This window comes from Eupeodes corollae, chromosome 1 (assembly GCF_945859685.1).
Source record: "Eupeodes corollae chromosome 1, idEupCoro1.1, whole genome shotgun sequence".
Lineage (NCBI taxonomy): Eukaryota > Metazoa > Arthropoda > Insecta > Diptera > Syrphidae > Eupeodes > Eupeodes corollae.
The window spans coordinates 102,045,137-102,066,324 of NC_079147.1; the positions used below are offsets into that span (position 1 = coordinate 102,045,137).

General features: G+C 30.7%; 1 protein-coding gene across 1 annotated transcript in view; it reads right to left on the reverse strand.

Annotated features, from left to right (window-relative positions):
• LOC129953657 (uncharacterized) overlaps positions 1-11,514 on the reverse strand; it is a 65,558-nt gene extending 54,044 nt beyond the window's left edge. The window contains exon 1 of the mRNA XM_056066978.1: positions 10,637-11,514. The gene's annotated coding sequence lies outside the window, so the exon portion shown is untranslated. The remainder of the gene's footprint in view (positions 1-10,636) is intronic.
• Between the last annotated feature and the right edge of the window lie 9,674 nt (positions 11,515-21,188).

The window sequence follows — 21,188 nt, forward strand, 5'->3', positions numbered from 1 at the left end:
TGTGATTCATCCCAAGACACAACTCATCCCAGGAAAACTCATCCCGGAAATGAAAAATACTTGAAAGCATACTTAACAAAAAAAACAATTGTTTGAGTATTCAACTAGTTCGTTCAAAGCTTTTTTCTTTGGATTTGATTTTAATTACATAATAAGAAGAACAAGGATAGAAAATAAATTATCTGAAGATAAGAAAGAGGCAGAACATGTATTTATAAACTGTAAAGCGATCGACTATAGGTTGTGTAGTTAGGTAGGTGTCTAAAACGAATAAGGAATAGTTCATTGGCGTGCTCAGCTTTATGCAGATAGATAGGTAAAGACATGTTTATGATGATAATGAAGGAATGTTATTAGTAAGGTAGAAGGTACTTACTAAAATCAAAAAAAAAAAAAAACAATCATACGAACAGGTGCAAGAAATTGCTATTCATGTGTTGTTTACAGTCAGGCTTTTGTGCGTTTTGGATTTTAGTTATGAAGTGACACGTAAGCAGTAGTTGTAGAGGTTGTAGGTAATACCTATATAGGTATAATTATACGTTGAAAAAGTGATTCCAATAGAAAATACATACATATACTCTTTCTGACCCCTTTCTTTAACTTGTACTAAGTATTTATTCTTTTATTAAGGCGAAGGCAAGTAAAAGAATAATATTTTAAAATCATATATACAAAGGTACCAAGATATTACTTCTTGATAGACACTTTAAAATAGATTGTTGATTAAATACATCATATTCGTTAATTTCAAAATTTGTTTTGTTTTAAAAATACATAAATATGTACCAAATGCATTAATTTCGATAAAATATTGGAATCTTGTTAAAATTTTATAAAAATAATGCGCTCTTTCGGGTTCATGCATAGATGTTCATTTGGTGAGATTTAATACAGTTAAAATAATTAAAAAAAAAAACTATTTTAAGATTCAAAATTTATCATGAAAAATAAGTTTGTCTTCAACAATTTAAAAGTCGCTGAGAAAATTAAAACAAAATAACGGTTCTATGAGCGGTACCTTTCCTGAGCAAAACAAAAATATGTTTTTCTTATTAAAAGAATCCAAGCTGAAAATTAAAATTTTAGAGAAAATTTAAAAAAAAATCTATCGATTTGTTTTTAAGAAAATTGAAATATCGTTTTTTGACCAAACAAATTGTATGGGGGTTTCGATCTTAAAAAAAATAAAAAAACGCCTAACGCGAATCTGCTCAGAACCTTAACTTCCAAGTTTGAACTCAATCGAGCTAATGGTTTAGGCTGTAGGAGCGTAGACAGACCCACCTTTTTCGACTTCTCTTCCATCCTAATATCATGTTTGATTAAAATCTCGAGTTCGAAATTTTGCACGAATGCAAAACTTGCCATATAGTTCCTATTTATGTCGCAATTAAAAAGGAAGCATTCTATCTTATTTCTAATCACTTACAAATCGATTCTGGAAAGTGCTTTTCCGCGGTTTTTTGAATTTATTGGTTGCAATGGTTTTACCATTTTTATAGTTTAACCATTTTGATTGTTTTTGTAGCATGAGTTAAGAATTTAAAATATCGTAATAAGGTTTAAATGCACCGTGAATACATTTTCTTTAATTTGATCATACAAAATATAGAAAGTGTATGGGATGCGACCCACACTGATAACTTCCAATCCCGTCTGTCGATTTGTCTTGCTTGAACGTTTGTAGGTTTTCGTGTTTGGTTAAAAAAGTTGTCAGTAGAATTGCGCTTAAAAATTTTAAATTAATATTTTTCACATCAAAAATAGTTTAGTTTGAAAATCTAGTTTTGTTAAATAGATTTTTAGTCGAAAACAAATTTTTACTAATTTTAGTAGCAACTCTTAAATTTTTACAAATTGGATGAATGAACTTAATTTGAGAGTAACAAGAACCGAACATCAGTTTCTAAAAAATTTGAATACTATTTCTTGTGATTGTATTTCTTTTATGAAAAAGCTGACTGTTGGATTTTTATAAAAAAGCTACTGAATATCCAAAACAATCAATGTCAATTTAATTTTTCTCAAAATTATACTGAATTTCGAAAACAATATTTCTTATAAGATAAAATAAGTTTGAAGCCATAATCTCAACATTTTGAAAAGATATTTGAGTCAAAAATCTATTTTTACCAATTTTTGTTATATTTTCTTTTAAATTTTTATTTTTTGTAAAAAAAACTATTAATTCGATTTTTCTCAAGAAATTACTGAATGTTAAAAACAGTATTTTCTGTGAAATAAAATAAAATTGAAGCCAATATTTCAAATTTTTGAAAAGATATTTGAGTCAAAAAAGCAATTTTTACCAACTTTTGTTAAATTTTTTGTAGGTGTTTTATTTTTTGTAAAAAAAACTGTCAATTCGATTTTTTTCAAAATTTTACTGAATGTTAACAACAATATTTTTTGAAAGATAAAAATAGTTTAAAGCTAATATCTTAAAGTTTTGAAAAGATATTTGAGTCGAAAATAAATTTTTACCAACTTTTTTTTTTTTTTTTAGGTTTTTATATTTTGTAAAAAAAACTGCCAATTCGATTTTTCTCAACATTTTTCAGAATATTAAAAACATTATTTCTTATGATATAAAATAAGTTTGAAGCCTAAATTTCAAGTTTTTGAAAAGATATTTAAATTTTTACCAACTGAGTAATGTTTTTTTTTAGATTTTTATTTCTTATAAAAAAAAAATTGTGTAATGTTTTTTTTTTTAATTTTTATTTCTGTAAACTGTAAATTCGATTTTTCCCAAAATTTTATCAGATATCAAACACATTATTCTTCGTTGCACAAAATTGTTTTGGAGATGAAATCATATTTTAATCGAAAAATTTTGGAGGTGATACATTTTTTTTTCAGTTTTTTTTGATTTATAAAAAAAACCGTTTAATGGATTTTTTTAAAAATAGATTTCTTTGATATCACGTTACAGTATATTATAAAAAAAAATATATTCAAGTCTCTAGCGTTTTTGAAATATTTAAGGTTAACCAAAATGTTCACCTTTTTGTTAAACTACTTTGGTAAAAAAAACCGCATACGCAATTTTCTTGAAAGCCTTTTCTGCATCTTTCTGCCTTATTATATGTGTAACAAAAATTATTTGAAATCGATATCTCTTCTGGTTCTTGAGGTATGAACTACGAAAAAACGCCGCGAACGTACGTACACACGCACGCACAGACATCTTTCTAAAAATCTTTTAATTCGACTCTAGGGACCTTGAAACGTCGAGAAATGTCAACATTTTTAATTTGACAAATCGGGCCCATTACAATAACTTCCTATGGGAAGTTAAAAATCATCTGAATGAAATGAACTACACTAAACATCCTTCTTTACAATTCCCTATTTTTTAAAGTAAATAATGTTAATAATTTAAGCACTTTTCACTTCATGAACAGTTTTGAACAGCAAAAGATGGTTATTGCCTATTTTCTTAAAAATCTATTCAAACTATTCAACTTAAAATATTTTAAAATGGAAATAAGAAGCAATTAGAAGGAAAAAGCACATACATCTGAAAATTATATTAAACATTATTAAATAAAAATTAACGCAGCTTTAAATTAAACTAAAAATAAAGTACTTAATTTTCAGCAAAAATCTTCGCTTTTGAAATTATTATAGCTTACCACAATTTATTTGAAACTGAACCAATTTGTTTCTCATATTAAAACAAATAATTAGAAATTGGAAAATATTAATTAATGTATTCAATCTAATTCAAACAAAAAAAAACTATTATTTAACTTCCTGTGAAATCTATTAACAATCCTTAAATGTTGATATTTAATTGTTCAAAATCTAACCAATAAAAAAGTGATTATAAATCATCATCGGGTGCAAAAGGCATTGATTTGATTGTCACAATGAAAAATAAAAATACGTAGAACCACAACTAACTTATGCAAATCAGCTTGTGTCAGATTTTTTTACAAACACAAAACTGCATTACTTTTTAACACAAAATACATTTCTGCATAAAAACAATTTTTAAAATGTTATCCTGGTCATTTTTTAATAAATATATAGAAAGACAGAAAAAATCATCGAACCATCCATCGATTGAAAAATAAACTCACTCATCATTAATTCTATTATTATTATTATTTTATTTTTTGAACATCGAATGTTGGCGATGATAGCTAATATATAAAATCCACAACAATAAAAGTTTGCTGCTCTTTTTCAGTTCTCAAAAAATTATTATGTTCACGTATTTGTACATTTTAAAAAAAAACATAAAAATCCTTTATTTATTTGCAAATAAAATTACAAAACAATGAAATCAATAAATAAAAACTTTAATATATTTTGTTTTTGTATGTTTTTGGTCCACATTTTGTTATGAACGTTGAGAATAATTGAGATGTGTGCTGTCATCAGGTCATTAATTTTTTGTTTCACGAATTTACATAATATCACGTGAAACAATCAAAATAAAAATCCATCGAATGTAAATTAATTGAATCACATTTGATTGTATTGTGGTTCAAGAATATGTAAAATGTTTGCCAAAGCATTGAAAATTTGAGGAAATACCATCGTTTTTATCGAAAAAAGGATACAATAATAAAATTATTTACACGTATTTATTTTGATTGTGTCTTCTATTAAAAGTATTTATGCTTTCATGTATTTGCTGACTTCAATAAGACCTGAATGTTTTCAAACGTTGGACACAGAAAAAAAACTGTTATATTAACAATCGTCGATAGTCAAAAAGTTTGTAGGTTTTCGGGTTTTGTTAAAAAAGTTGTTAGTTGAATTTTCTTACAAATTTTAAAATTACCAACAATATTTTTCATATAAAGAAAAAGTTTAGTTTGCAAATCTAGTTTTGTTCAATAGATTTCTACCAATTTTAGTAACATTTCTTAAATTTTTACAATTTGGATAAACGAAAATAATTTGAGAGATATCAAGAACCACACATCAAGTTTTACCAAATTTGCGTACTATTTTTTGTAGATTCAATTTCTTTTATGAAAAAACGGACTGTTGGATTTTTATAAAAAAAACTACTAAATATCGAAAACAATATTTTCTGTGAAATAAAAAATGTTTGAAGACAACATTTTTAATTTTTGAAAAGCTATTTGAGTCGAAAGTAAATTCTTACCAAGTTTTAGTATTGGGTTTTTATTAGGTATTTAGTTTTTATAAGAAAAATGTCGATTAGATTTTTCTCAAAATTTTACCGAATGTTTAAAACAATATATCTTAAAAGATAAAATTAATTGGAAGTCATAATCTCAAATTTTTGAAAATATTTATGATATTTATGTCAAAAATCAATTTTTCAAACTTTTGTTAAATTTTCTTTTAAGTTCTTATGTTTTGTAAAAAAAAACTGTCAATTCAATATATATCAACATTTTTTTTTTTGAATGTTGAAAACAATATTTCTTATAAGTTAAAATTAGTTGGAAACCATAATCTCAAGTTTTTGAAATGGTATTTCGAAATTCAATATTTACCAACTTTTTTTTCAGTTTTTCGATTGATAACAAAAACCATACATTCTTTTTTTTTCCAAAAAAATACTTGTTTGGTATCACGTTACATAAAATAGTATAAAATTTAATTCAAGTCCCTGTCGTTTTTAGTTCATGAGATAATTAGCGTTAACCAAAATGTTCACCATTTTTTAAAACTGCTATTGTAAAAAAGCACTTTCTGCATTATTATCTGTATAACAAAATTTATTTGAAGTCGATATCTCTTGTGGTTCGTGAGCTATTTACGACGAAAAAAACGTCGCGAACGTACGTAAAATCTTTTATTTCAACTTTATGGACCTTGAAACGTCAAAAATGTATAAATTTTCAATTTGACAAATCGGACCCATTTCAATAACTTCCTATGGGAAGTTAAAAAACATCTAAAAAATACATGTGTATATGAGATGGCGCAACAGTCCTTTGAGAGTAACAACGCTCAATCATTCTTGGGTACGAGTAATATTGTCAGGAATAGAGGGGACCTACAGTTTCTAAGACGAATCCGAACGGCTATGACCTATGTAACCGTTTTAATGCCAAGACACGGCGGCGTAAGCATTACGAAAGGTAAAGTGGGTTTGAAAGGAAGGATATGATGGTGCACATTGGTTATAAATGTTACAATGATTTTTAGGACAGAGTGTTGTAAGGCATTCTACATTCGCGTAGTTCGACTAAAGAAAAAATCTCTATACTCTACAGTACGACCAAAGTCTGACTCGAAGGTATACTTACGATAATTTAAAGATGATATCATTACCAATCAATGCCAATGCTCTACTTTTAATACTGACAAAGAGACTTAAATAAATAGCAGGAGCAACAGCTCAGAGAAGAAAGTTATGCTCAAGCTTAGGGCGTGTATAAGTCTTGTACCACTCATACACGTCCTTAACTTACGCACTAATTGTGCTACAATAAGAAATTTAAATAATTTTCTTTTTAATCAGTGTATTTCATTTATTTTATTTTAATTGGATAGAAAATTTTTTTAAATATAAAAGACCGCAAAGACCTAGACGCTCACCAACACATATGAGGCACCTGATCAAAAAATTTTACATTGCGGACTGAAGGGTTGAAGTTGGGATCGCTTCATTTATTGTCATTATGGACTGATTCAATTCTTTTAAATACTTGGGTTTCGTATTCTTCACTACCATCTTAACAAAAACCCATACAAAAGTCCAGTGCAGTCAGGTTACCTTGGGAGCCAGCGAAAGTGGAGTTCCTGAAAATAAATGCATTTAGGAATTTTGTTTTGAGCTCCACCGTAACTGGTCTGCCTATATGCGCAGTTGCTCCATCTTGCCAAATGTTGTTCAATGGGATAATTATTCGGCGCAGTTCTGGGTAAATAAAAACTCATTCAACATCTTTAAACAACGGTTCCCATTGACAGTTACTGTTACACCTTTTTCTTCAAAGAAGTATGGCCCGACAATAAACCTTCATGATACTGCGCACCACACAGTTATTCGTTTTTTGGTGAAGTTCCATCTCATGGAACTGCTGGATTAGATTAATTTCAAATACGGCAGTTTTGCTTGTTTGCATTACCGTTTAGGTTAAAATAGGATTCATCAGACATGAATAAACAATTGTCTGCTTAGGCCATTGCAATAATTTTTCGGAAAAATTCCTCGCGAACAGAAAAATCCTGAGGTTTGTAATTTGGACTTTGTACGGAAACAAGTTAAATTTGCCCCGACAAATTTACAGAAACATTTGGATCTCAATAGTACGGTCTTTGTGGAATGCTTCCATATTCGGAAAACAAGTTCACCAGCCTCAGTATTGTCCTTCTTATCGCAAGAGTACCGCAAGTCTCCCGCCTAAATTCTCTATGCTCAGAAATGACGGACTGCAAAGCATACCGTTTAAAATGTGGTAAATTTTGTTTTAACGACATTAGGCAGCATTGAGTTTCTAACGCATAAGATTGTACTTAATTTTTGATTCCCTATTTAACAAGGCTTTTCAGGTCAGAATTTAATGAGCTTTTCCATGTCCTTGAAAAGAAGGGACGTGCGATCGTTCGATAATTCTAGAGATTAAAACTTACAGTTTGAAGTATAAAAAACATTTTTTAAAAGGACTTGCATCTATCATTTCAGAGATTTAAAAGTAAATTAGAGCCTTTTTCAAATCTCCTCCATCCGTGAGAATAGGCAGCAGAATCCGAAGCTATTTATTACATTACAAGTCGTAATAAATAGCTTCGGATTCTGCTGCCCATTCTCACGGATGGAGGTGATTTGAAAAAGGCTCTAATTTACCTTTAAATGAATAAAATCAATAAAATAAAAGAATCTAATTATTCCCCTTCACTACATTTTCATTCCGAAAATGACATTTGAATTTTTTATTAAATCCTAGCAGTAAAATTGTTTTCCGTTTTAAATATCCTAAAAGTTTAATTTTGAAACAAGTTGTTTGAAATTTAGTTTTCACTTGACTCCCCATAAATTAACTATTTCTTAGTCAAGCTGGATTTGCTTACGTCAGAAATCCACTAAAATGAAGCCCCAAAAAAGTTGTTGTTTCTCTAATGTGAGGCTTGCTTTAAGTAACATTGTTTACTTATTAACTTCCGATAGGAAGTTATTGTAATCGGACCAATTTTTCTCGAAGTTTCAAGGTCAATAGAGTCGAAATAAAAGATTTTTAGAGAAATGTCTGTGAGTGCGTGTGTACGTCCGTACGATCACCACGTTTTTTTTCGTCGTCCGTGGCAAAAGAACCAGTAGAGATATCGACTTCAAATAAATTTTGATATACAGTCAATAATGCAGAAAGATGCAGAAAGGACCCTCAAAAAAATTGAGTGTGTATTTTTAGCAATTTGAAAAAATAGTAAAAATTTTGGTAAACCCTAAAAATCTCGATAAGCAATCACTCTAGAGACTTGAATTAAAATTAATTTTATATTCCAATAAAATATATTTTTGGAACAAAATGCAATCAACGGTTTTTTTATAAATCAAAAAAAAAACTGTCAAAGTTTTTAAAAATTGATTTTCGACTCAAATATCTTTTTCAAAACCTTGAGATATTGGCTTTAAGCTAATTTATCTTTTAAAAAATATTTTTGCCATCATCCAGTGAAATTTTGAGAGAAATCGTGTTGACAGCTTTTACAAAAAATAAAAAAACCTAAAAAAATTACCAAATATTGTTCAAATTGATTTTTGACTCAAATATGTTTCAAAAATTTGAGATTATTGATTCAAACTAGTTTTGTCTTAAACAGTATATTTTGTTTTCAATAAACACAAAAATATTAAGAAAATTCGAGTAGACAATATTTTTTATAAAAAAATAAAAACCAAACAAAAAAATGTTACTAAAAGTTGGTAAAAATTTATTTCCGACTCAAATATCTTTTCAAAACTTTGAGATATTGGCTTAAAACTACTTTTAACTTATGAGAAATATTGTTTTCAACATTGGGAAAAAATTTGAGAAAAATCGATTGGGCAATTTTTTTTACAAAAAGTAAAAAAGTAACAAAAAAACAATACTAAAACTTGGCAAGCAAAAATTTATTTTCGATTCAAATAGTTTTTCAAAAGTTAAAAACATTGGCTTAAAACTTATTTTATTTCAAATAAAATAATGTGTTTGACATTCAGTAATTTTTTATTAAAATCTAAGTCAGTTTTTTCTTTAAAAAAATTAAAATCTACAAACAATAGTAAGCAAAATTGGTAAAAATTGATGTTCGGTTCTCGATATCTCGTGAACAATAGAAGGTATTGACTGCATATGAATTTCATTCATCCATTTTGTATTTGTTTATATAAGAAATAAAAACTTAACAATTGCCACTTAAATTGGTAAAAATTGGTTTTTGGATAAAAATCTCGTTAATAAAAATAGATTTTGAAAACAATCATTAATCATATGCAATTTTTTTTTTAAATAATTCAACTGAAAACCTTTTTAAACACAACATGAAAACCTACAAACTTTTAAGCAAGATAAATCGACATACGGGATGAGAAGTTATCACTGTGGGTAGCATCCCAGCCTCTTTTTTGTATATAGAGAAGCTTAGTGAAGTTCTGAGTAAAAATATTAAACCAATTACCTACTTGATGATCAGAAAATAACTCCATATTAAGGTTATTATGATGGAGGTGTCATTAGTCCCAATTTATTTCGTTGAAGAAAATGACCGTCACGTTGCAGTCAAGAGAGATCGCTAAAGTTTGTTGCTTCCACCATAAAGCCCTGAACCCAAACAACATAACCAAAAACCGTCTTAATAAATTGACCCAAAGTACTTGATTATACTTAACATCAATAACTTCATAAAAGTTTCAAGATAATTCAAAGATAAGTAATGTTAACCATTGTCATGAGCCTTGAACTATTCCAACTTAGTACGTTAACCCAAGAGCATGTACCTAGACAACAACTGCCATTTCAAATTAAATCACACCAAATTCATAAAATTTATCTTAGCGATATACCTATAACTTTTTATATTCATCACACTTCCAAAAACTTGAGCAACTAACTGTATCAGAGTACCCAACCATACTTATACAGATTTCTTGAAAAATATTTAAAATATTCACGCAACGCATAATGAAGAAATCATAAATAGTATGATTAAGAGCAAAATGAATTAATAATAAGGCAGAGGTGTCTCGCTCATAGGCAAACCATAAACAAATTACTAATTCTCAAAGTTTTTTGACCGACCTTGTCCTTTTCGGATAGGTTAATGATCTATCTTGTTTGTTTTTTTATTCGTGTGCCTACAGCCTATACCTTTGTCTATAGTATATATCTTTTTAAAAATTGAAACAAATAAACTAAATTTTCTTTCAAGTTAAAAATTTCCATCCGCATTTGGTTCTTTCTTAAAAGTTAAAACAATCAAAAGAATTCTTTTGTTTGATTAGTTTATACTTCCGGTTAAATAAAAGCCATAATACGAAGATAACAATTATTACTTATACCAGTTTGAAAATACCACTCACTGCCGGAAGTTAATGGGGGTTAAGTACTCCTCTCTCAAGGCAAAACACCCAAGCAACTCATAGACAAACAATTACTTTTTGAATAAATCAAACTTACAATAAAATAAAAACAATCAGATTATGACTTACCTTATGTTATGTTTGTTTGGATGGATTTATTGAGCTTTTAACACTTTGTATGTTTTGTTGTTTCTATTCGATGATAAATTTGATTAATAACCAACAAATATTAAAAGTTAAGACACAAATCATTGGCATTAAGGTAAATAGTAATTCAACTTCAAGATAAATCAACTAAAACAAGTCACAACCTTTTTGCGGACCGATAACCGTTAAGTAACCTTTATTACCCAGCAAGTCACAAGCAAGACTTGTTTTCCATTCAGTACGAAAAACACACAGAAAGCAAAGCAAACATTGAACGCCAACAACGCTGTACTTGTACAAAATGTACACTATAGGTACTTATTCGACTTAAGCAATAATTTTGCTTTGATTGCATCATAAGCTCATAAACGCTCATACAACGTCGTCACAGATCCGCAGACTTGTAGAGGTAGACAACATATACAACAAGTCCAGTCTGTAGCATGGCATGCGGACGCTAAAATGATAAATGAACGCTGTGGTCGCCTCGCCGCATCGCCTGAAGCTCAAAAAAGCCGCAGATTGTGAGTTGTTGAAAAGTGTTTCTTTTATTTCATAACTACAGTTATAACCGTAATGTTGGTATAACCTGGATCTGAATGACACACCCGCAAACACTGACTGTCACTGGTTCTATTGCAACTTGTGCAACAACAACAACGAACGATCATTCACGTTTATTTCTTCTTCTAACCTCCCGCACTTTATTTGAGTATAATTTTGTTTTAATTCCGCTTAGAGGCCGGTTGGTGCGTCTTGGGTACATTAATATCGGACACAACGAGTTAATAGAGTGTTCTTTAACTAAAGGTCTCTAAAGGTAAACACGCGATTAATAAAACCGATCGAGAGTAACTGCGACCGTGCTTCGAAACGTTTGAATATCTTCTGATTGTTTAAGCCAAGTTTGATGGCGTTGAAGCCAAAAGACTGGTGAGTAAACTTTACGAAGCACGAGAGATAGGAAAACATACGGATTGCAACACGTTTGAGTTGGGTTGGTGCGTTATGGAGGAGAGTTGCATATTTTTTCAAGTTAAAATATACAATTTAATATTGCATAATTTTAGGTGCTAATGATCTGTTTAGGCAAATACATACATAGGCAAGCATTTTGTTGCTGAAAGCTAAAATACAAAAACACCCATCAAGCAACACATTTTTGTTCTGTCAACATGTTTGAAAGAAACTTGTTCTATATAGCATCAGAATAATAGCATCATGCATCATGGAATTAAATCTTTATAATGAGGCAAAAGGTTATTGAAATATTAGAATACTTAATTAAAAAAGAGGGTGGGATGCGACCCACACTGATAACTTCTCATCCCGTCTGTCGATTTATCTTGCTTAAAAAATTGTAGGTTTTCGTTTTGGGTTAAAAGTTGTCAGTTGAATTATACTTAAAAATTTTAAAATTACGATCAATATTTTTCATATAATGAAATAATTTGACTTGAAAAACTATTTTTGTAAACTAGATTTTCAGTCGAAAACCAAATTTTACCAATTTAGTACGCTTTTGCGTACTATTTCTTGTGGATTTTATTTCTTTTATAAAAAAAAAAACGACTGTTGGTTTTTTATAAAAAAAAACTTCTTAATATCGAAAATAATATTTTCTGTGAAATAAAAAAAGTTTGAAGACAATATTTTTACTTTTTGAAAAGCTGTTTGAGTCGAAGGTAAATTTTTATCAAGTTTTGGTATTTTCTTTTAGGTTTTTATTTATTGTAAAAAAAAACTATCAATTAGATTTTTCTTTAAATTTTACTGAATGTTGACAACAATATTTTTTTCAAAGATAAGATGTTTGGGTTTTCTAAGGCGATGTAAGAAGTTTTTCTCCCCCTCTGATCTGGCTGTTATTTACAAGACTTACATATATACGTCCAAAGCTTGAGTATAACTCCCAAATCTGGGATGGTGTTCCTGCAACTTACTTAAGCCTCTTGGATAGTATTGAACGTAGAGAATTTAGATTGATTGGTGATATTACCATCATAAGATCATTGACGTCACTTGAATATCGTCGAAATGTTTCTTGTCTCACCCTATTTTACCGTTATTTTAATGGTTTATGCTCTAGAGAAATATCCAGCTGCATTCCTCCCCTTAAACAGTTCAACCGTAATACTCGCTCTTCAAGGAATGCTCACCAATATACCCTCGAGCCCATCTTCGGTCGTACTGTCAATTACAGAGATTCGTTCTTAAGCCGTACTATGCAAATGTGGAATGCCTTGCCACACTCTGTCTTTTCCAGCTATTGCAATATTCAGGAATTCAAAACCAATGTGTACCGACATCTCCTTTCAACCCCTCTCTCCCTTTCCTAGTGCTCACACTGTGTCTACATAATAAGGGTAATATATCCCTTTGAGTGTGCGCTTATAATAAAAAAAAATAACCTATTTTAAGTTTTTATGTTTTGTAAAAAAACTGTCCATTCGATTTTTCTCAAAATTTTACCAGATATCAAAACCATTATTCTTTGTTGCACAAAATTGTTTTGGAGATAAAATCATTTTTGGGTCATTAAATTTTTGAGGTTACTAATATTTCTTTTTAAATTTTTTGATTTATAAAAAAAAAAAACAGTTTGTTGGATTTTTTTTCCAAAAATATATTTGTTTGGCATCACGTCACAATATATAATATTAAATTTTATTCAAGTCGCAAGCCTTATTGGTTCGTGAGATATTTAGGGTAAGTCAATATGTTCACTTTATTTTAAAATTGCTTTGCGGTAAAAAACCACCCATTCATTTTTTTTAAAGTACTTTCTGAAACTTTCGACTCTATTGATCTTGAAACGTCGAGAAATGTCAAAATTTTGAATTCGTCAAAATCGGGCCGATTACTACTACATGTGTGAAGTTAATAAGCAATGAATGGGAATCCTGTCATAGAAATCAGTGATCTTGCGGATTTCTTAGTTACGATGTCGCACTCTTCAAGCGAACGTAGAGTGTTCGTCATCGAGGCATTTTTCAAGAGTAACGATTGGTACGTAACTGCGCGTCGACAATTTTGTTCACGCTTCGGTATACGAAAAATATGTGAGTGATTTACTGAGTATTGATTTAATTCTCTAATGGGTGCAGATGATCCGTGCATCTTCAAGGGCTCCCGAAAACATTAAAATGGTCGAAGCGAGTTTCGTGAAAATCCACGACTTTCAATACGGGAAAGTGCAGCCTCACTGTGAATTTTAAGAGCGAATGTTTGTGAAAATTTAAAAAAAAGATTGAAAGTTCCATCCATTCGAAATTCAATCGATGTTAGAGCGAGCTCATACTTTGATTCCCAATTTTTAGAGCGTATTTAAACGGGTAGGCTAGTAAACACAAAAAGGCTTCAAGAACCCACAACCCTCCATTGAAACACCAGGGTAACTGTTTAGTGCGCCTTATCCACGCACGGGATAATTGGTCCATTTTTTTAGAGAATGCTTGGGACCAGCCTACAAACGTCAATAGTGACAGTTACTGACGCATGGTAATGGTTTTCTTTTTGCCGAACCTGCAAACCTGTACAATGGCGGATGGCTACCTTCGATGAATTTGCTTCGGGAAGGTTTCCCTTAAAAATTATCAGTTGGTTTGGGGACATTCATTGGCCACCGAGGTCCCACCGAGCAACAATCCCCGAACTCTAGTGAACCTCAAAGAAAACATCTGACAAGAAATCAGAACATTTAAATCAAGCTTACTGCAACATGTGGCGCTTAATACGAGGCTCCAATTCGAATAGTGGTTGCAACTCGCCGTTTAATATTTCAAATAAAACAATATATCAAATAGAATTTGAAAATATACATCTGTCACCAGACATCCTGAACAGTGTACAAAGGTATGTGACCAATTAATTCCTTTTTATCCCTTGACCTTGAAACTGGTTCATTCATATCATAATTTATCCTGTTTAGGCTGAAATAGAAAGCCTTTTTCTCCCGATGATCTAATGAGTGAATAAACACAAATTTAAGACAACAACATAAAATATCACGCACAAAAACTAAAGCGTGTGATTTAAAAGATTTAAAACCCAGAAAACTATATCATGAGAATATGGACGAAAATTATATCGCATTTTAAAAAACACAAATGTTATGGAACGATTTGGAACTTTCTCAATTCTATCTGAAAAGGTTTATTGGAAAGGGTTTCATATGACATTAACATAATCAAGTTAGCAAGTCAAATATATAGTCAGGCAAGTTACCTTTTAGACTTTATCCATTAAAAAAGAACAAACTGAAGGAGATTAGAGTTAATCTTAAAACTTTTGAGCTTACGAAGGAGCATGTTGTGACATCTACTTGACTTTGACTTTCGATACAATTAATAAAAAAAGAGACTTGGATGCGACCCACACTGATAACTTCCCATCCCGTCTGTCGATTTGTCTTGCTTAAAAGTTTGTCTACATGTACTCGTATCAATTATTACCAAATTTGTGTACTATTTTTTGTAGATTTGATTTTTTATGAAAAAACGGACTGTTTTACTTTTATAAAAAAAAATTACTGAATATCGAAAACAATATTTTCTATGAAATAAAAAAAGTTTGAAGACAATATTTTTAATTTTTGAAAAGCTATTTGAGTCGAAAGTAAATTTTTACCAAGTTTTAGTATTGTTTTCTATAAAGTTTTATTTTTTGTTAGAAAACTGTCTATTCGATTTTTTTCAAAATTGTATCGAATGCTGACAACAATATTTTTTATAAGATAAAATTATTTTAAGGCCAACACCTACAATTTTTGAAATGATTTATGAGTCGAAAATCAATTTTTACCAACTTTTATACATTTTTTTGTTTTATTTTTTTTTAAAAAACTGTCAATTCGATTTTTCTCAAAATTTGTCCTAATGTTGTAAAAAACATTTCTTATAAGCAAAAATAGTCAGAAGCTATTATCTCAAATTTTTGAAAAGATATTTGAGTCGAAAATCATTTTTTACCATTTTTTGTAAATTTTTTTTCGGTTTTTAATTTATTGTTAAAAACTGTGAATTCGATTTTTTTAAAAATTTTACTGAATATTAGCAGCAATATTTTTTGAAATATAAAAGTAAATTTAAGCCAATATCTCAAAGTTTTGGAAGGATATTTGAGTCGAAAATAAATTTTTACCATTTTTGAGTAATGTTTTTTTTAGATTTGTATTTTTTTTTACAAAACTTTATCAGATGTCAAAAACATTATTCTTCGTTGCACAAAATTGTTTTGGAGATGAAATCATATTTTAGTCGTAAAATTTTGGAGGTAAAACATTTTTTTTTCACATGGTTCACCAGGTGATAATGCATCTTCAAAACTGACGCTTTGGTGCGGATTTTGGGACTGCGGCATAATTGGGGTGGTCGCGGTCAACAGCGAGCGGTACATAACGATATGATAACTAATTCTATGTGGACCAAATTGAACCATGTAAACCTAGACGATATGTGGTTCAATCAGGACGGAGCTATGTGTCACACAGCAAACGCCACGGTTGACATTTTGCATGAACGATTTGAGGGTAAGGTTGATGTGAATTGGCCACCAAGGTCATGCGATTTGACCCCGCTAGACTTTTTTTCTTTTAGGTTTCTTGAAGTCGCATGTCAATACAAATAAACTACTGTCGACAGATGCCCTAAAGGTGAACATAACGCAGGCCATTGCTCAAATTCAGCCGAATCTATGCAGAAAAGTTACTGAAAATTGTACCGGACCCGTTGGATCCGTGAAACCGTAAAAATCCGGGCTTTTGAATGATATCATATTCCACACTTAATGGCATGGCCATAAAAATATATAATTTTGTTAATACCTCACACACAGTTTGGTTTATTCCATTTCAACTTCTACCCGCCCTAATTGAAATACCCCTTTACAATCAGTCCTTGTTTAATGCATTATTAGCTCCCTGTAATTCAATATTTATTTAAAAAAAAATGTGTTTAAGTTTAAAAAACACTCAATTAGGCTTTAAAACCTAACAATAAACATTTAGCGCCTAATAGACGGAAATAGTTGCACAAGGTTGGCTATCTAGTGGTTCTCTTTAAATCATAGGTTATTTTGACACATAAAAAATGTTTTCGGCTAAATCTGGACAGAAAATTAGTACCATATCAACGAGGAATAATATAAGTCGATTTATGCTTGAAACAACGTTAGGATACATTGAAAACTTGTTTGAAAAGAGAATAAAGTATTGACCGAAATTTGTCACCCACACTGCAACTTTGTGGAAAGACTAGTGTTCTGATGGCAAGCACTCATATGTGAGACTCAATCTACAATCATCATTTTTTCAATGACCTCGATAGTTCAATATTTCGGGCACTAGCTGGAAATGATTTTTCAAAAAAATTTGGAATTATTTGTATCGCAGTTTAGGACACCTTGGAGCAGCTTGAATTGAACAGTGATTGTAGTCGAAAAGCAATCTTTACGCGGTGATACATACAAAAAAAAACTGCTGCTCAGGAAGATTGAATAACACGCAATGTGGAGGTAGCGATAGTTTAGTGCGTATTGTGAAAATGTGAGACCATTTTTCTTGGAAAATACGGTGTTTCAATGAACGGTGGAACTAATAGAGCTGCCTTAGCCGGTTTTGTTTTTGACTTCTGCATAACTAAATATTTGATTTTCCTAAGTAGGTATATTCCACAAGGTTCACTACAAGCTATTTTGGATGTAAAATAGTTTAATTATTATTTGGAAAGCCTTTGAGTAGCGTTCTATATCGTGACATTCAAATTGAAATGATTAAGTGGTTAAAAAACAAGTGGTTACGAAACAATGTGTAGAGTTTAAGAAAAATAGTTTCTTATGAGCTTTCGGAAAGTAAATATTAAAAAAAATAAACTTACTTTTAAAAATATATATTAAGAAAAAAAATCATTTTCCAATCATTCATAGATTGGACCCGTTTTTTTCATTGCGCTAAGCATCCCACATTCCTTGTTACTAATTCTTACCTGTCCTTTTTCTTGATTAAGGTGCATTATTTCTAGATTTATATTCCAGCACTATATAAGTCTGAACAATTAGACTATCATTGGATTCATTAGGTATGCGCGAGCTATCTTCTAGATCTTGTTAATATATTTTTAAAATCTAACCTCTTATTAGTAGCTTTCTCAATCTGAAACGTTTAAAAGCTCTTTTTTTTAATCCACCCTTGAGATCGCAGAAATCCATTAAACCATACAAATCCCTTAAATACTAACTTCTGAAAATATAGTCACTGAGGAAAAATTACCAAAACAAACATTGCTTATCCTTTAAAATTCAATTACAAGTTCTGCTACGATATAACAATAAGATATATCGAATTTCATCGCCATTAAAACAAAAACAAAAAACAAACAAATCAAAATTCAACTTAACCACACAAACAACGTATACAATTCAACATAATATTAAATGAACTTCTTTACAAACTTACTATACAAATTTTAACATACAGTAAGACCCGGATAAGTATCTTTCTTTTTTAAAAACCAAAAATCTAAAAATTAGCTCAGTTATCTTTTAGTTGGTTTTGTTTTAGTTTCATTGACTTCAAAATGTTAATACTGTTCATAATATTCTTTATTAGTTTATCTTAAGCCTTATAATGGTTTGGCCGAATGGCCGTCTACCAGACTGACAAAAAAATCTAATTAAACGTTTTCAAAAATTAAATTTAACAAATAAAAACTTTCATTGATTATTATACATGTTACGTATCGTAAGGTACTCAAACAATATCGGTATAAGACTTTCCACCCTCATTCTCCATTCATAAATTTTATGGTTTCCTCTGGGCTGAGTACATCAATTCCAAAGTATCTCTTGCATAATTCTTTAAGAATTGGACAAACTCCCAAAAAATGGAACACGTCTTTACGTTCTCTTCGATTTCATTGATCACACAATAGAGGAATATCTGGACTGTGAGGAATAAAGCTTAAGCTGACTTTGAAGATTGTACTGATTTTGCATATGGTGTAATCGGCCAAGGTCTAGGTCTTTTTTCCAAAAAGTGGTTAACTTTACTGTATTTAGTTTTATAAAATGATGATACCGCTTCTTCAGTTTACTGATCGTAAATTCTGTGTCCGATTTTCATCAACAAATCATCACATTTTGAACTAAGGTTATCTTCAGTTGATATGAAAAAGTTGTTGAGCAATTGTTCGCCATTTTATACCATTATTATGTATTTTGAGAATATCTAAGAATAGGGGGCCTGTTCCGGTTTTTAAGTGCAGTATATAGTTAGGTGTCGTACTCGGCAGCCTTGTGGTTCTTTTGATAAAAAACGGAGGAACGATCGCACTCTACATTAGCGCTCCGTAAACAAGAATTGCTTTTGCGGTTGCTCTAAATAATTTGTATTGGCAATATATAAAACGTCGTTTCTCAAATACCAGCTTCTCCAAACGTTGCACATTGCATGCTTGGCTTCCGATACTTTTGTTCGGAGGTGTCTATCGAGATTCAGGTTCGAGACAATCATTACACCCAGATACTTGTACTCTTTAAATATTTCTTCTATTCTTCTTGAAAACTCCATTTTTCCATTCTAGAGTATGTGCCTCCACCGCTTCTAAATTTCATTATTTTATACTCTGATAAATTTACTGATAGGTTACACACCTTGCAATAGAACTGAAGTCTATTCATCATCAGCTGCATTCTGTTAATATATTCGGCAACGAAGCCTATATCGTCAGCATACATGAGACCCGGAATGGATTTTCCACTAAGCACTTTACCTCCTTTCACTGAGTTTGTTATATCGTTTATGTTAGACTGAACGGTAGCGCGCTTAAAACTCATCCTTTCTTAACTCCCATTGAGGTCCATAACTCATCGGAAAGTTGTTTTCCTTCCTTCACTAGTTCCACATTTTTTGTATACATTGCTCTGATGACTGCTATTATTTGCCAAGAGAGACCATCATTGTAAAGCTTGTAGAAGAGAGCTTCCCTAGGAATAGAGCCGAATGCTGCCAGATAGTCGGCGAAGTCGATTGTTGAGTGATTTTTTTTAACCTTTCTTGATCTCAGTCAAAAATGTTGTTGAATTCGACAGTAAGGAGTTGTAGAAATTTGGGGGTAAGATGTTTATAAAATTCAAAGGGTATTCTGTCCTCTCCAGTAAGTACGCAAAATAAAGACTTCTTGTTGCCAAACTCTTTCTATCGAAGCACTTTTGCCTATTAGTAATAATTTTTCCTTCAAATGTTTTTTTTTGGAAAGCTGCAGTTTTTATGAAAGTTACGATGTGTCTAGGTCAGGGTATTCTGGAACTTCTGTAGCTACCAGCGAATCCATCTGACTGTTTATACAGCATTTTAAAATTTCTCTGTTGTAGTCATTAAAATGAAATTTTGATGGAAAAGAAAATCCCAGAACCGCTGCTGTTTTGTCACGATCTGTTCTTAGCTTAAACGAGACCTCCAACGGCATGTGATCGTTTTTACAGCTACTTCAAATGCATCCAAATGGGAGATCCAGTTTTCCGATATAAAACAATAGTTTATTACAGAACACGATGTTCCAGATCAGAGTCTGAGCAAACAGAGTAGAGTAGAGTAGAGTAGAGTTCTGAGCAGAGTATGTTCAGAGCTCTCTGATTTAATTATGAAACAACTTGAGCACTAAACTGTCATGATTTGAAATGTCAAATGTCAGACTGTCAAACGTAAATATTTGTTAATGAAGAAAAGTGAAACTAGTTTATTGTTCAACGAAAATGGATAAGGCAATTATTTTAAGGGAAGCATTTAGTTTGTTTGTTGATGATGAAGATGAAGAAAATGAAGAAAATACTTTGGAAATTAATTCAAGGCGAATTATAAAAATTGAGAAGTATACCGAAGAAGTGGTGCCGAGATTCTCCTACAAGACTTTCAAACAACATTTTTGTGTGACTCCGACTGTATTTGATATGTTGTGCCAAGAACTTCTTGCCATGGAACAACATATTTATGGATATGGTAGGGAATCTACCGATATGGAAAAGAAAATTATGATAACGTTATGGTACTTAGGCATTCCCGAATGCATGAGGTTGGTATTAATGGTTTTTCAATACACTTTTTACTAAAGGTATTATTATAGATCGATTGCAGATAGATTCGGTGTTTGCATTGCAAACGTATTCCGAATTATCACCAGCATTTTTGATAATCTCATTAAACTAAATAGGACGAAGAGGTTTATAAAATGGCCCAATTCAGATGAGGCTGCCAGAACGTCTACGCATTATTTGCGGAAAACCCGTTTACCAGTTAACAATCACAATTTGTTAAATATTATTTAATATAATTATTTATTTTTTAAATTAAATATTTCTAAGGGTAATTGGATCCATAGATGGTTGCATATTGCAATTAGAGCACCATCTATATCCCACAACTCCTGCATAAATCGGAAAGGATTCCATTCGGTTCCACTGCAAGGAGTGGAGTGGAGCAATTCATGACGCGCTCTTATTAAGGAGATCAAAAATAATAATATAAAATCAACTCAGGTTG